The following is a 15402-nucleotide window of genomic DNA, read 5'->3' on the forward strand; positions in this document are numbered from 1 at the left end:
GCAGTAGCAGGTGAGTCTCAACAAGAGATTTACTTTTATGATGGTAAACTGCTAGACAAGCATTGCCAAGCACAGCATGGTACAGGAGACCATTTTGAAAGGATTTCAGTCCTGATGGTTCACGTAGCTAGTATTCTATCATTCAAGTGGCGGCTGGAGCATGGGTATTACTCCTTTGGTATAGTAGGTATATTACAAGAAAATTAACTGGAAAGCCCTGACATTATATGTCTTCACATCTATGGAGGAATCTAATGATGAACCTTGCTTCAGGGGCAATCTGCCAAAGGGAAGAGGGTAGGTAGGTGCCGAGGAGCAACGGTCATAGCCCTGAGCTAAGGTTCTGACCGATACAGGAGCAGTTAAACATGGCAATTAAAGAGACTGGGATATTAACTGAATGACTTGTCTGCCAAAGGCAAAAAGAAGACGCTTCTTTAAGTCAAAAAGCGTGGAAAGTTGTTCATCACTGTCAACTGCATCCTTTGACAAAGATGATATGATGTCTGGGCATTAAAGTATGTCCAAAATGAGCCATTTCCAGTGGGCTTTTTGTATCTGGGGAAGATCTGGGTTTTATGGAGGAGGAGACCAGGTCACATAAATATAGGGGGCCAAGCACGAGGAGGGTCACTTCAGGAGGTTTCATGATGATTTTATTCTCACACTCACAATTTATCATTTGATAAATCTTGAAGGGTCCACATGTAGTCAGCTGATAAATCTTGACAGGTTCACATGTAGTTCAGGTGACACATTGACTATAACCCTGACAGGGAAGATCTTTGCAAAAAAAATTAAGAAACATCCGCCAAGCAGAAAGAGAAAGTTCCTGGCCTTCTGGAGAATATGGAGTTTCAGACCAGGTTCGTTTCACAACAACTCTTTAGACAATCTTAAAAGAAGAAAGGTGGCTTCCTATCTTGTGGGAAAACAGAGCTGGACGTTGAAAGATTTAATTACTCCTGCTTCGAAGAGTTTAAGGCAAGTTGGAATACAATTTAAGACAGCAAGACAGAAAATAAAGACTAACTGTACCCTTCAATATCCTCCAGAGGAAGCAAAACAAAATTAAAGTATTAAAAGTAAACAGGATGCCAGGACCCAAAAGCATAAAATCTCTTTACGAGGCTTTTATGTGGGTAACCAGTTGGAGCCCCCAAGAAGATTAAGAGGCTCTTTTTCCAATCAGAAAAGGTTACCAACTCAAGTCAAGGAATAAATATTCAATAACATACAAACCAGTCCCCAGGTGTGTTTGTCATGTCTACCTCTAGCATCGACTACTGGGCCTTGATATTAAATAGTTTACTTAAGTTGTAGCAACTAGAAACATTAAAGTTTCTCAGTTTGGTTGGATACTGATTAATGAGATTTTTTTGGGTGAAGGTAAACCCATCACGGCGAAAAAGTCAGGAGAAAGAGAAATTAACAAATCTGTTTAATGCTAAAACAGATTTTGTAGTTAGCTTGCGTTTCCTGTGGCAGTGCTAAAAAAAGGACACGTCTTACAGCTAATTCATGCAAGTTACCAATATCCCCCCGTTAGGCTGTATGATTTACAAGCTTTTTTGAAATGTTGATAAATCCCTTACAATCCATCTGCATAATGCAGAGATCTACAAACATAATGTAACAATGTAGAACAATAACAAAGAGCAGCCCAGTACCTCAGGAAGAATCTGGTTAATATTATCAGCCCCGGAAATTTGGTTGAACACAAATCAACACAAACGCTAGTCCTAAATTTATTCCGCAACTACTGTCCTGTTTTTGTCATTGAATGAACTCACATGGAAAACCACTGATCCAATCTCCATGTTGGTTTGTGGAATTGCAATGAAAATAGGGAAGATCCTTTAAGACTGCATAGACCCTTATAGGACTTTTAGGAGTTAAGTGCTAAAAGCCTGATGTTCAGTGATGTCAACATTAATCACTTCAGGGAACAATTGGTATTGGAGAATGGAAAAGGCAAACGAGTGAATAATAGGGTGTAGCTACATTTTGTGACAAAGTTAAGTTCCTTTCAGTCTAACCCTACATTTAAAATAAAAACATATTTGTATCATGAGAGAAAAATTAGCATCCCCATAATTCAGAATGCTGACCACAACTGAGAGTTATAATATTGAGGCTTGTACTACTCCATCTTCTGCCTCTTTTGCAAAAGTGTACAAAAGGTGATGGTAGAATGCTTGAATTATTCTTAGCCACAAGTAATTACTCTGGGCCACAACCCAATCCATAGTTATTTTGCACCCCCCATGCCACCTCAGTTTGGACCTAGCTATATGCACATCAGTCTTGACCTTCCTCCAATGGTGAAACCAGCCTTGGATTGCTTGTGAACCGGTTCAGAGAGGACCTGGTTATGCAGTTCAGGTGGGTGGTTCCCATTGGAGCAGGGTCAACACTGATTTGGATATTGCTGGGTCTAACCTGAAGTTTCACGATGGACAGAAGAACAATGGTTTATAATGCTACCCTGAGCGATTGCCAGTGGTTAGACTTATTGCAAGTAACCTCCCATCAACCTGGGAATGTTTCATGTAACGCCCCGAGTGGCAAAGAGTATGCTCGGACGTGGGTCCTTTGCTAACTGGGCCACTATCACTGAGCTACACCTAACTGAAGAGCACCAATAAGGACAAAATCAGTCTTTGCCTTTTTGACAGTTCTGACTAGACTGCTCCTATTGGAGCAGGTCAAGACTGATTTGCATATGGCTAGGTCTAATCTGGAGTGGTATGATGGACAAAAGAACAATGATTTGGAATGCTACTCCGATGGATTGGCAGTGGCTGAACTTATTACAAGCATCCTCCCATTAACCATTGTACGTCTTTTGTCAAATTGGGCACAAACTTCCAACCACATACATCAGTTGAAATGTCAGGTATCATAGCCATTATTTTTTATGATCGAACCAAGAAACATGCACTACATATGTAAACACTCCATAAACATCATGGTTGTGTATGTTTGTTACCTGTCAATAATGGTAAGAGACCACTTGAAAGATCAATTTACAAATCCAGTTAATCTATGTCTTTTCCAGATCATGAACCTGAGAGGTAACAAGACAGTATAAGCAGTAAGTATCCTTAAACACACATCGAAGGAGTTTCCTCGTGGCTGGGACACACTGAGCATCACACAGGCTTGGAGTAGGATGAGAAGCTTGCTTCAGCAGCATCATAGTCTTCCTCTTCCTGTCCTGTAGAGTGCCCAGGGGACAAATAAAACTCCCTCGACATCCTGACAGCCACGGCTTTGCAGGCAGATCTGGCCCAAATTAACGTGGGCTCCAACCCCCCCCCATTCCCCACACACCCTGCCGGAGCTTCTGCTGAGCAATAAAAAAAAGCAAGCATTTGCAACCCAATGGGTCTTGCATTTGCTCAAGTTAGAGCTACTGGAATTCTAAATTCCTAACTGGACTTTTCTTGCCAAATAAAATGTAAAACATTAGTTGACATTAGTGAGCAAATTCAAAGCGCCATGGCCGCCATGAGCATGAGCGCGAAGGAGATACACAAAAGAAAGAAGAAGTTTGCTCACAGTCAAACCTATCGGCAATCTTGCAATTATACATGTAACGGGGCAGTCTGCAGGGCGGTAACAAAACCACCCCAAGCCGGGACAATCGTAAAGCATTTACCAATGATAACAAGTGATTTTTGAAAAGCAAGCCCTCAATCGAGTAAAAGTGGTGAGCATGGTGAAAAGCCCACAATTCATACAGCAGGTCAAAGCGATTGCACGCTCAACTGAAAAAAGCTTTCATCGAAAAATACTTAGAAACAGATGTGCTTTTAGGCAGTTTATTTGGACACAGAAGTTGCCATGCATAGCAAGCAGAGATTAACAATGATGTGCTGCTTATCGAGGTGCAAGGTCACGAGGAACACTTTATGGCTCAACCTACAGTGCATACAGAAGCCTGGTGAGGAAGTCCTCCACAGTGAGCTCATGAGGCCACTAAAAAAAAGGCAGAAGCTTCATGATGTAGAAGGTCTTCCAGGGGAGGGTGTGACAGGCTAGCAATTCAGCTCATCAAGCTATAAAGTGGAGTATTTTGAAAGCTTCTAATGGGCAGCCGTGGCCAAATGGCTGTACTACCATAGTGTTGGTATCAGCGGAATTTAGAGCATAGTTCAATGTCTTAAGTGTACAGCAACCATATCAACTGGTTGATACACCCTCTGTATGTAGGAACTGCCCCTCTTCTTCCTGGTGCTTCTAAAATAAAACCTTACTCTCCGCTATCAAAGCCGATACTTGTGGCTACAGTGGGCAGAAAGAGGGCTTTGAGGCATGAGGGGTCTAAGAGAGTATGTAGCACAGACCAAGCAGTTAATGCCTGAGTCCCCACCTCCAGAAGGCTGGACTTTAAATCCTGCAGCTCAGAATGCTGCCATCTTGTAAAGGTCAGGTGGTACCAAATAGTATTACAAGACATTGGTGAGCACATTTTTGTTCACGTCTACGAATGGCTATCCTGTTAAGTGGAGAACAAAGAAGTGGCCTTACTTTCACCTGCTTTAGGTGTAGCGTGCTCGCTGATTTAATTATCATAACAACTACATACCAACTGAACGTCAGCAGTTCTTGCGTCTAGTCCCTACAAAGTATCAGGAAAAGACTAAAGTGAGGTTGGTGGCTTAGGTCAAGCTTGAGTACTGCAAGGGTGGGGCCTTTTATGTGCAGCTGTAGGAACCACGAGGCAGGTGGGAGCAGCAAAGTAGCCACTAGGTTCTCTGATTTTTACAGTAGTGCCTAATGGGAGCAGCAGTACTGGTTGAACTGTTGGAATTTATTCAACCTTGCACATGTGCAATGCCTGTCCCACGTACTGCTCTGTGCTCTTATCATCAACACTGCACATATAGTACACCAAACAGGTAAACATATGTGAAACCGCAAACATGTAAACATCTGGAAATTGCAAACCAAAACGTTAAAGACATCATCCTTTCAATGGCTGAAGGGCACTGATACAAACAAGCCAGTGGCTGATGGGGCTGGCACAAAGCATATGCTTGTATATTGTTTTTGTTTTAAGTTTGTTGTATTGATGCCATAACTTCACAAAAAAGCAAGCTGTCAAGCTAGACATAAAAATAACAGACTGCTGTGACACCTATTATAGACTTTGAATGCTCCCAACAGCACTCTAGAAATGAAAGAAGATGGTAGATAGCACACAGTTTATGATCATGTGCTAAACTCCAAGTAAATTTTAAAGAAGTTCTAAGATATACAGTGATGGAAGATCTACATACTATTTGTCAGCATAACTGATATTTAGAGAAAACAAATGTGTAGACTAGGCAAGCTGGACAGCACTAACATCACTTATATAACACTAGTAACAAAGCAGAACTTCTCAAAGCACAGTAGAAAGGTGGAACCTGGGACCATGGTACCAGGCTCCATGTACGGGATATTTTAGCAGTGGAATAACTAACATTCATATCTTTTTGGGCTGACGATAACAAGAAATGCACCTAACCTCATAGAGTTTGGACTTTGAAGTTACTAGAAAAATAAAATTATTGATGCAGTACAGATGATTACCTTATCTTAAGGGTACCTTCCACAGTTGTGCCTCAAATGCTGTCACATGCTATGAAATATTGTATACGTTTGAGTGCCTGTAGTCTGCCCGGATACTAGATATCCTTCAAACATGTGAAGGTCAATTCATTATTACGACTATTACCACTATTACATGGGCACCTACATGGTTTTATGCTCCTATTGACTCCCTTGTTGCTGGAGAGCTGCTTGATATTAATGCAAAGAAAAATTGTACACAATTATTAGCAAAAATACAAGACTCTGCTTCATCGTATCTAGTTTAAACCGGTGGCCACAATCAACTGTGGCCCTAGAGTTGGTTGTAGCAGTAAATAAGCTTCATAACTAATACCATCCTTGAAAGAAAGCAGATTATTAGCTGAGATGGATGGAAGTCCACCAAAAGAATAATGTCACTGTCATTTTAGGTCCAATAAAGGTTTCAGTAAGTTAGGCCTGAGCTCAACCCTTGGTAGCTATGGCACAGAGAAGACATGTCTAAGTTAAGAAAATGTGTAACACATTAGGCAGTACAAAACAGTTAAAAAGTAAAAAAAAATTCTAAATAAAAAATCCACTTCAATTTATGAAAACTGAGAGTAAGTAATTTAATCAACAAAATGACTCAAAAATGACAGAAATCCAATAAGGTGACCTGGAGATATGAGTTTGAACACTTTAAAATGAAAATAGTGCCAAAAAGCATTAACAGTAACCAGTCATTTGGTCAAAGTAGCCTGGGACCTAGGAACGATTTGAGACAGACCACAATGGCACATGTGTAGGATACACCAATTAGATTCGATCAGCCAGGCGGAGGTTTTATCCATGGACGTCATTTAGGGGTCACAGCTGCAACCCCTGGCTTACCCTTTGCGAGCCCTGGCACTGCCTTTCAGACCCCTGGCCTCAGAGGTGGCAAAATCAGTGCCAAGAACACAAGGACAGCTCCGCTTCCTTGTTTACTGTCAGTTTTCTTTAGTGCAATAAAAAATGGAGTGCAACAGCTAGGAAATGACCCTCCTTGGGAGCTGAGGTAAGTAAAAACACTTTTAAATGTATGTTGTGTTTATGCTTACGGGTGAGTGTGTGCTTATGTTACAGAGTGTGTGTCTGTATGAATGTGTGTGTATGTGTGTGTAAGCATGTGTGTGTGAGTGAAAGTAAAGATTAAATGGAGTGTGATGTCACTTCCGCTACCCCTGGCATTTGGTGAATTGACATCCATGGTTTTATCTTGGGACTTAGGGGGTCATTCTGAACCTGGCGGTCACCGACCGCCAGGGCCAACGACCGCGGAAGCACCGCCAACAGGTTGGCGGTGCTTCCTGGGCCATTCTGACCGCGGCGGTAAAGCCGCGGTCAGAAAAGGGGAACCTTGCAGCGCCGCCATGGGGATTCCGACCCCCTTCCCGCCATCCCGTTCCTGGCGGTTTCTACCGCCAGGAACAGGATGGCGGGAACGGGTGTCGTGGGGCCCCTGGGGCCCCTGCACTGCCCATGCCACTGGCATGGGCAGTGCAGTGTCTGCTTTGCAGACACTGAACATTGCGATGGGTGCCACTGTACCCGTCGCACCCCAGCAACTCCGCCAGCTCCATTCGGAGCCGGCTTCATCGTTGCTGGGTCTTTCCCGCTGGGCGGGCGGGCGGCCTTTTGGCGGAATGACCCCCTTAGTCTTTTTTCTGGAATTCAAAGTCGTTCAGCAGGGCAAAACAGCATGCTGTGTTCAAAGAGGGCTCAGTGACGTTTGATATGCATTTGAGAAGGTACCAGTGAAGCTGTTGGCTTCAGCAGGAAAATCCAAGGTTCATGCCCAGGAAATTCCTATCGCTGGGCAGACACTTCTGGCACATTCACCCAGTCACGTTTTCTACATTCAGGCTTAGTCACCTTTTTGGAGCTTCAGTTCCCGCTGCAGCCTAACAGGGTTCTAGGATGCCTGGTACCTCTTCCATGAGGTCCCCTGAAATAGATTTCTTTCTGCTGAAAAACTCAGAGGAGAAATCTTCATCCCAGCTGCTAGGCACCTTGGTCAGACTGAATTGCCAAGTCTGTTCCAGTCCTCAAGAGGTCTTGGGAGCCTAAAAGATTCCAAGTCTCAGATTTCTCAGGATGTTAGGAGTACACTATGACACAGACAATGGTCCCAGGACCACAGGAGTAACATTTGGGGGTGAAGCAGGGTTCAGGGCTGATCCAGTTGCAAGTGGTTAGCTGGTCTCTTCTGAAAAAAGGCTTCTTAAAGCCTGTTGTGCCCCTGTAGCTTAACAAGAGGTCAGCCAACTGACCCCTGGAGTCCAGTTCTTATTCCTGGGTACAAGCAGTAGCCGATTAAGCCCTTCAGGTCTCCTCATGGGTCTGAAACAGAAAGTGCAGTCCTTCTTGTTCTCCCACAGGTCCAGAGTGTTTCTAAGGAGGGTACTGTGTGTGCCACATTTATGCTTGGCACCAGCCTATGGGTGGGACTGACTACTAGCGGATCCATAACCAACAGGGTAAAAGTGTCACGCTTAGTGTCACTCACTAACCTGTTTTTCCTATGGAGGTGAGACATGTGTCCAGACGCTGGCTCCCAACTCCTCCTATGCACCAGAGCCTTGATCGAGAAGGAGCTTGGCCAGAGCTGAGTCCTAAATTGGGGTAGGGGAATGTAGGGTAACCGGGGAACCTTTACTCCATTGATTTGTAAGGGCCTCAAGTTTCCCCCAGCACTTATGCACTGGACATAAAAGTGGCATCTCCACTTTCCCACTCAGAACACTCCTGGGATTGTGAAGATCAGAAGGACTACCCTGCTGTTTGAATCCGGAAAGAGGACTGGACCCGATTGCCTTGAGCCCAGAACCCCAGACGTGACTCCAAGGGTCAGTTGACTGACTTGTTTGAGCTAAAGGACACAACAAGCTTCCACTCTCCTTTCCCTGCAACTGGGAAGCTGACCAGGGCCAACTGGACCTGCCCTGGACCCTGCTGCTGGTGTCAACTGGAGAGGGCTCTAAGCCCCAAATGTTCCATCCCCTCCATCCATGTTGGTGAAAACAGTGTGCTCCTCCTGCCCAAACTGAAAAGCATGAACTTAAAAAAAAAAAAAAAAAAAAAAAAACTTTTCCTACACAGAATCGCTGAGAAACAGGCACTACCATCAAGCTGAAGCAGTTAAATCGGCAGTCAGATTTAATGTGCTTGTTGCCCTGCCAAAAGAGATTAGACTTCCAGAAACGTTTGTAATTTGGAACATAGAGGACAGATGCCGAGCAACAAACCATTGAAGTCAAGGCCTTCCTGGATACAGGCTTCACACTTTACTCTCTCACCCGTCTGTGTGGACAATCGCTCCTGAACGCCACTCTTCAGCAACCCACTATCGTGATGCCCTGTATCAGCTCCAGCTTGCCCCACTAGGACTCAACAGTCACTTTTCCCCAGAAAAAGTTCTGTGTCTAAGGTAAGCTTTCCACTGGTACAAACCTGGTCCATCACAGTCTGACTTAACAGTTGAATTTGACCCTGTTGAACCTTTCCCTTTTTGCAGGGTCATCTCTAAACTTTTTGCCTCCTTCCTCCTATTTTTTCTGACCTCTTTTTGTTGGCTTTAGGACTTCGGGCATTTTACCACTACTAACCAGTGCTAAAGTGCAAATGCACCCTGCCTAAGATGTATTGTAGATTGGTTTATCCATGACTGGCATATCTGATTGATTAGTAAGTCTCTAGTAAAGTGCCCCAGAGGTGCCCAGGGCCTGTAAATCAAATTGTGCCACCCACATGAGTAGCCCTATAAACATGTCTCAGTCCTGCCACTGCAGTGTTTGTGTGTGCAGCTTCAAACTGCCATGTCGACCTGGAAAGTGCACCCAGTTGCCAGGCCTAAACCTTCCCTTTTACTACATGTAAGTCACCCCTGGAGTAGGCCCAAGGTAGCTCCATGGGCACTGTGCAGTGTGCTGAAAAGGTAGGACATATACTGGTGGTTTTACATGTCTTGATAGTGAAATACTGCCAAATTCAGTTTTCACTACTGCAAGCCAATCTCTCTCATAGGTTAACATGGGGATTCCCTTGAATATTTTTTTAAGTGTAATTTCCCATTGGGAGCAGATAGAGATGTTGAGTTTGGGTTCTCTGAACTCACAATTTAAAAATACAACTTAAAAACCAACTTCAACAAAAGATGTAAGTTTGGAAACACCACTTTTAGAAAGTGAACAGACACAAATGATGGACGGAATGCGGAACCTATCAAACATTCACCCCCAGTCACAGATCTGGGTTTCTGCATACAGTGTTTGTGAGGCTATCACCAGTAAATCAAACCAATTTGAAGGCATGTCTCATTGTTGGTGCAGGTCTTTGTACATTTGTATCTATATCATGCATTCTATTAAACTTGTAGGGCTGCAGTAATACAGACAGTATATGTTTCATAACAACTGGGAACAGGGGTAGCACAGGTAAGTGCAGGCACACATATTTATATAATCCATAAAAGTAACTGGGTTTTGCCCCCTTCATTCAGCATTACGTATGGTTCTATGCAAAATAAGTGAGCAAGAATGTGTTTAAAGATTGTCTACTGCTAATTCATTAGCACCCCCCAGACAAACATGTTTCACATCACCCGGCAGGATGGTCACAACAGCCCAACTCCTGGGGAGACCCCCAAAGGACAGAGATCGAATTGTGACAACAGCATAGTGACTAAGGAATTTGGACTATACTATATATCTTTAGAAATATCGTTGTGTAAGGGCAGGAGATTTGAGCATATGGGCCCTATCACACTTTATTGTCCACACCTTGCCCTACTGTACATTCATAGTGGGATTTTCAATGGTGTAAGATATTTCTTCTACCACATGTAAAACTGAATCATTGGACAGATATCCTAACAGATTGTTATGATTGTAATTAAAGTACTCTCAAATTACACAACATTCTGTCAGAGGGTTTTGTTGGGACGTACTTACAGCTACTCACTTTGGTGCAAGCATACGATTGTGTGATCGATGAGGGGCCAGTTTGTAATTACTGTTATCGATATTTAATGAGAAATGCAATTGACATTTGAAAACTATGCTCTGCTCTAGGGTTACTATATGTGAATTACAAAAGAAAAGACAATATGTTCATTCGATGCGAGGACTGACTGAATGCTACAGTTTGTTCTACTTTGAAAATTAACTTAAGTAACAGGCAAGGTATTTTGTGTTGTATACATTGTTACTGGGGCCAGCCCTGTTCCTGCTTTATACCAGCCTAACCCCATTTCATGACTGATAACAGAAAATGGCACTTTGTGCTTTTACGTGCCAGTTTTAATTCAGACTTTAAAAATTCATATCTTCCGGTTCTACTCACTGGGTTATTGCTGTTTTGGTATCATCTTATTAGTTAAATATTCTATATTTTTCTAAATTGATTTAAGATTTCCTTGTGTTGTTTTGTCACTTTATAACAGCTGGAATGCTGCATAAATTCTTTCCATGTTGCCTCTAAGTTAGGCCTGACTTGTTTGTGGCAAGCTACTAGATGGATAAGCACAGGGTTAATTACTGAATTTCGTGGTTCACCCTGACAAGGATTGTGATTATTTTTCTAAGTGGGTTCTTACCCTCTTCAACAAATAATCCAATTTCTTACAGTGCAGTTTATAGGTGTGTTAGTGTAATTGGGGGTGGGGTGAAATTAATGATGTGAAAGCAGCCGTATTGGTGGTGGCATGATACTGGTTGCGTATTAGTAGTGGTGGTGGTGGTATTGGTGCCAGTGTTGGTACCGGTGGCTATATATGAAGTGGTATTGGTAACAGTGGTGGTGGTATTGGAGGAGGTGCTGCTTTTAGTCTTGGTTTTGCAGTACTGGTGTTGCCATTGGTATTCTGGTGGCAGTATTGGTTGTTTTGTTATTGATATTGTTGGAAGTACTGCAATTAGCAGTGGTGTAGTATTAGCAGTGGGGTATTTTGGTTATTGGAGGTGGTATTGTTGGGGTGTGGAAAAATAGTGGTGATGGCACTGATAATACTAGTATTCGTGGTGCAGGTGGTATTGTCTGTGGTAGTGGTATTGGTGGTATTTTTATTGGTGGCAATAAAGGTGATGGTATTGGTGTTGGTATTCCATGTATGAGCCAATGAACTAAATGCAACAAGAAATGTAATGATTGAGTGAAATAGATTTTTATTTTTATTTACATTTTTTAGAACAAATACCCTCTCATGAACCGATAGGACGTGTTATGATGCACCAAGTGTTAACATGAGGTGAGAAAAAATACTGTGCTGGCTGGAGCAAAGACTCACTAAATCTATATTTTTAAGAATACGTAACAAAATGTCTGGGAGATAGCTAAAGCTCTCTGTACCCAGTATAAAGCAACATCAAATAGAAAGTTGTTATAATGTGAAAAATCTCAAGATACAAGGAGAATCTGTAGTTGCAGCAACAATTACTACAACAATTAATGTCACTACAAATAGCACGTATCAGCACTTCCGTGGTCACCAGCTCACCTCACAATGAAGTTCAGAAATATTTTGTCCAAAATATTGGTGCTAGCAGACAGTCGATTTAATAGAGATGCTTTCTTTCATTTTCCAATATGTTTCTACTAATTATTAACTTGAAAGCTGCTGCTGGGATGGGATTCATTTACAGGCAAACACAATCCCCTTTGTGTCAAGTATTTCTAAAGCAGCACTGCATAGTGTGCACAATTTTGCTCCTAGTTGTGTCCTACTTTTTCACTCTAACCACACTGTTCTTAGGATCTCATTTAATTTCGTCCAAAGACCCTTTATTTTTTATCAAACTTCACAAATATGTGCTTTCCTCAAGCTATTGTTTGCGGTTAGGACCTCTAGAATTGCCTGTACAGTTTTTTGCATTAAGAACATTACGTCTAATAATTATCTGGCAGGTACGGCGGTGGTGTCTAAAGGTAATGCAGACTGTCTACCCAAAGAGGAGGGTGGTAAAAATTTATCCATTTTACTTTCTCCTCTGACGCCTCCCCCTAGACCTCCTAGAAGCTCCTCCCTCTCTTCCTTTCTCTCTGAGACAGAGTACGACCTCTCTTCCAACCTATCACCATCTCTTACTTGAGGCGGGAGGCATGGTGATGAGGACTGCCTGGGTTCCAGCTAAGAGTTTCCCCAAATAACCTCCTCTGACCCCACACCACAGGAATACATCCTCTATCTGCATGGTGATGAGGAATGCCTGGGTTCCAGCTAGGCCTTTCCCCAAATAACCTCCTCTGACCCCACACCCCAGGAATAAATCCTCTATCTGCAGTGAGTCTGAGGTCTGAAAGTCATTCCTTATAGATCGTTTGATTTCACTCTGGTTAGGATCAAAGATATTGTTTCCCTCAGACACATGTGACATATACTGAGTCTTTTTAAAGTATTTCCCCATAAATTCTCTGATCGATGCCCAAAGTGGGGTTACTGAAGATCTTTCACCCATGTCTCCATTATCTCACTGGGTGTCTTCTTGCTCCAACGGTTGGAGTATTTTCCCTCCTCCTTCATGACTACTCACTATTACCCCTGAAGGATAACACCCATTCATAGTTTCCTTTGCTTTGGAGACTGTCTTTGGTCCCTTTTTCATGCCACAAGTACCACGTGATCGAACTTTGTTTGCCAGCATACTCAGGGGTGTGGAATTTATTAAAATATCTACTTGTCCAGTGGACAGGTTGCTTCTCAAATCTACTTGTCCTGTAAAAAGATCTACTTGTCCCTTTGGTGCCATGTAGTGTGGCGACAAATTATGGCAGCAATCTCATTATGTAAGTGCTCTGATAATAGCCTCTCTGATTATGCCAGGGCTACTACCATAGTAGGGCTTAAATACTTGCAGTTTCAATCCCTACTGTAACAATTTCCTTATTTTGCCACCTTTCTGCAGATCTGCATACTGGGGCTGGAGGAAGCAGTAAGCAATAGTTCTAGGGCTGGAATGCCTTTGAGTCTGCAAACCTACTAACCTGCATGTTTTAAAGATTTTTACCAGCTTCTCTCTAATATTTTCCCATAATAAGAAAGGTTGGACATTTACTCCTGACAATGGCAGAATTAGAACTTCTTCCAGGGTTGGGAAGAAAGTGGCTGGAGGGAAAATGAACTTGCAAATGCTCAATAGATTTTTACATGAGAAAATCTACACATCGTATTTACCCATGCTAAAATACAGTTCACAAATATTTTATAGGGTACAACATATACCATGGGTGCACTTTTGTGACTTTCTTTAAGAATTTGGGGCCACATGTAGGTAGGTTCAGATTTGCGACCTGCAAATTGCGAGTCGCAAATCCGAATGTAGGATGGTGTCCCTGACACCATCTGTGATTCGCAAGGGCTTCGCAAATGCCCACCTCATGAATAATCATGAGGTGGGTCGCAATTTGCGACCCCCTCGCGAATGGCGGCCCTCACAGGGATGGTGGCCTGCTGGAGACAGCAGACCACCATGTCTGTGACTGCTTTTCAATAAAGCAGTTTTTTTTTTTGTAATGCAGCCTGTTTTCCTTAAAGGAAAACGAGATGCATAACAAAAATGAAAAATGAAACGTTTTCGTTTCATTTTTTCAGAGCAGGCAGTGGTCCACAGGACCACTGCCTGCTCTGAAAAAATGTTTACAGTGACATTCACAATGGGGAAGGGGTCCCATGTGGATCCCTTCCCTTTTGCGAAAGTGTTAGCACCCATTTGAAATGGGTGCAAACTGCGATTGGTTTGCACCCGCGTTCGTGGTCACAAAACAATCCTACATTGCACTGCGAGTCGCAATTAGGAAGGGAACACCCCTTACTAATTGCGAGTCGCAAACCCGTTTTGCGATTCGGTAACCAGGTTACCGAATCGCAAAACTGGGTTTGTGCATCGCAGTGTGCTTTTTGCATGTCGCAATAAGCGAAAGTCGCTGTTTGCGACATGCAAAAAGCTACCTACATGTGGGTCTTGGTCCCTAATTAGGTCTGGTGTTAACAAAGACATTTTGTTTTTATTAAACTTCTATTTCTCTCTCTTTCGGCCGGCTTTACTGTGAGTGATCGCATTCTGCTCTTCCACAAGGAGCATATTGCCACACAAAGTAGTTTTGTTCAGTGTCAGGAACTACAGTGGCAATCAGTGACGTAACTAAACTGGAGGGTGCCCCTTTGTAAAGAACATGGAGGAGCCCCCTCTCCAGACTCACTCAGGGCAGGTGCTGTGCTGAAGGGGCCCCCTGGAGGGCGGCTGCGGGGCCTTTGTTATTCCACTGGTGTGCTTTTAGAGAGTTCAAAAACTTTTTTGGGGGGGTTTGCCAGTGTTTGTTACAATGTTGAGGGCCTGGTAGCTCCCACAACAATAAAGTGTTACAAAAGCCATGTCAAAACAAGACACGCATTGATGAAACTAAAAGACTTATAAAAATATGTCAGATCAGTTGGCTTTGTCAGTGTTTGTTTATTTTCATGCTTCCCATAATCGTGTTGAAAATGGTTACACTGATTTTCCATTAGAAATATTTTTGGGAAATACTAGCATGCATCAACACATTTTACTAAATGACACTTCATTTCCATATAATCAGAGAGCATTCTGGGAGCATTATACTTAGCCTCATAGCCTAAACTTTTCAAACATGTGTATACACGTTTTTTTTTTTTTGTACTGGAACCAACGTCAGTAGTGAAGTGTGACCTTAAAACATTTATTTACAGCACTCACCCTAATAATGAAGACTTTCAAATAATGAACCATAAATACAAGTTGGAACAGCATTATCTTTTGGAAACACATTAACTCAACTGCAGAG

At 42.7% G+C, this 15402-nt stretch overlaps 1 protein-coding gene across 3 annotated transcripts in view; it reads right to left on the bottom strand.

Moving 5' to 3' along the window:
- The window catches only part of LOC138283857 (mucosa-associated lymphoid tissue lymphoma translocation protein 1-like), a 977541-nt gene that overhangs the window by 601587 nt on the left and 360552 nt on the right, over positions 1 to 15402 (bottom strand). The gene's annotated exons all lie outside the window — the stretch shown is intronic.

The sequence above is a fragment of the Pleurodeles waltl genome, chromosome 3_1 (genome assembly GCF_031143425.1).
Source record: "Pleurodeles waltl isolate 20211129_DDA chromosome 3_1, aPleWal1.hap1.20221129, whole genome shotgun sequence".
Classification (NCBI taxonomy): domain Eukaryota; kingdom Metazoa; phylum Chordata; class Amphibia; order Caudata; family Salamandridae; genus Pleurodeles; species Pleurodeles waltl.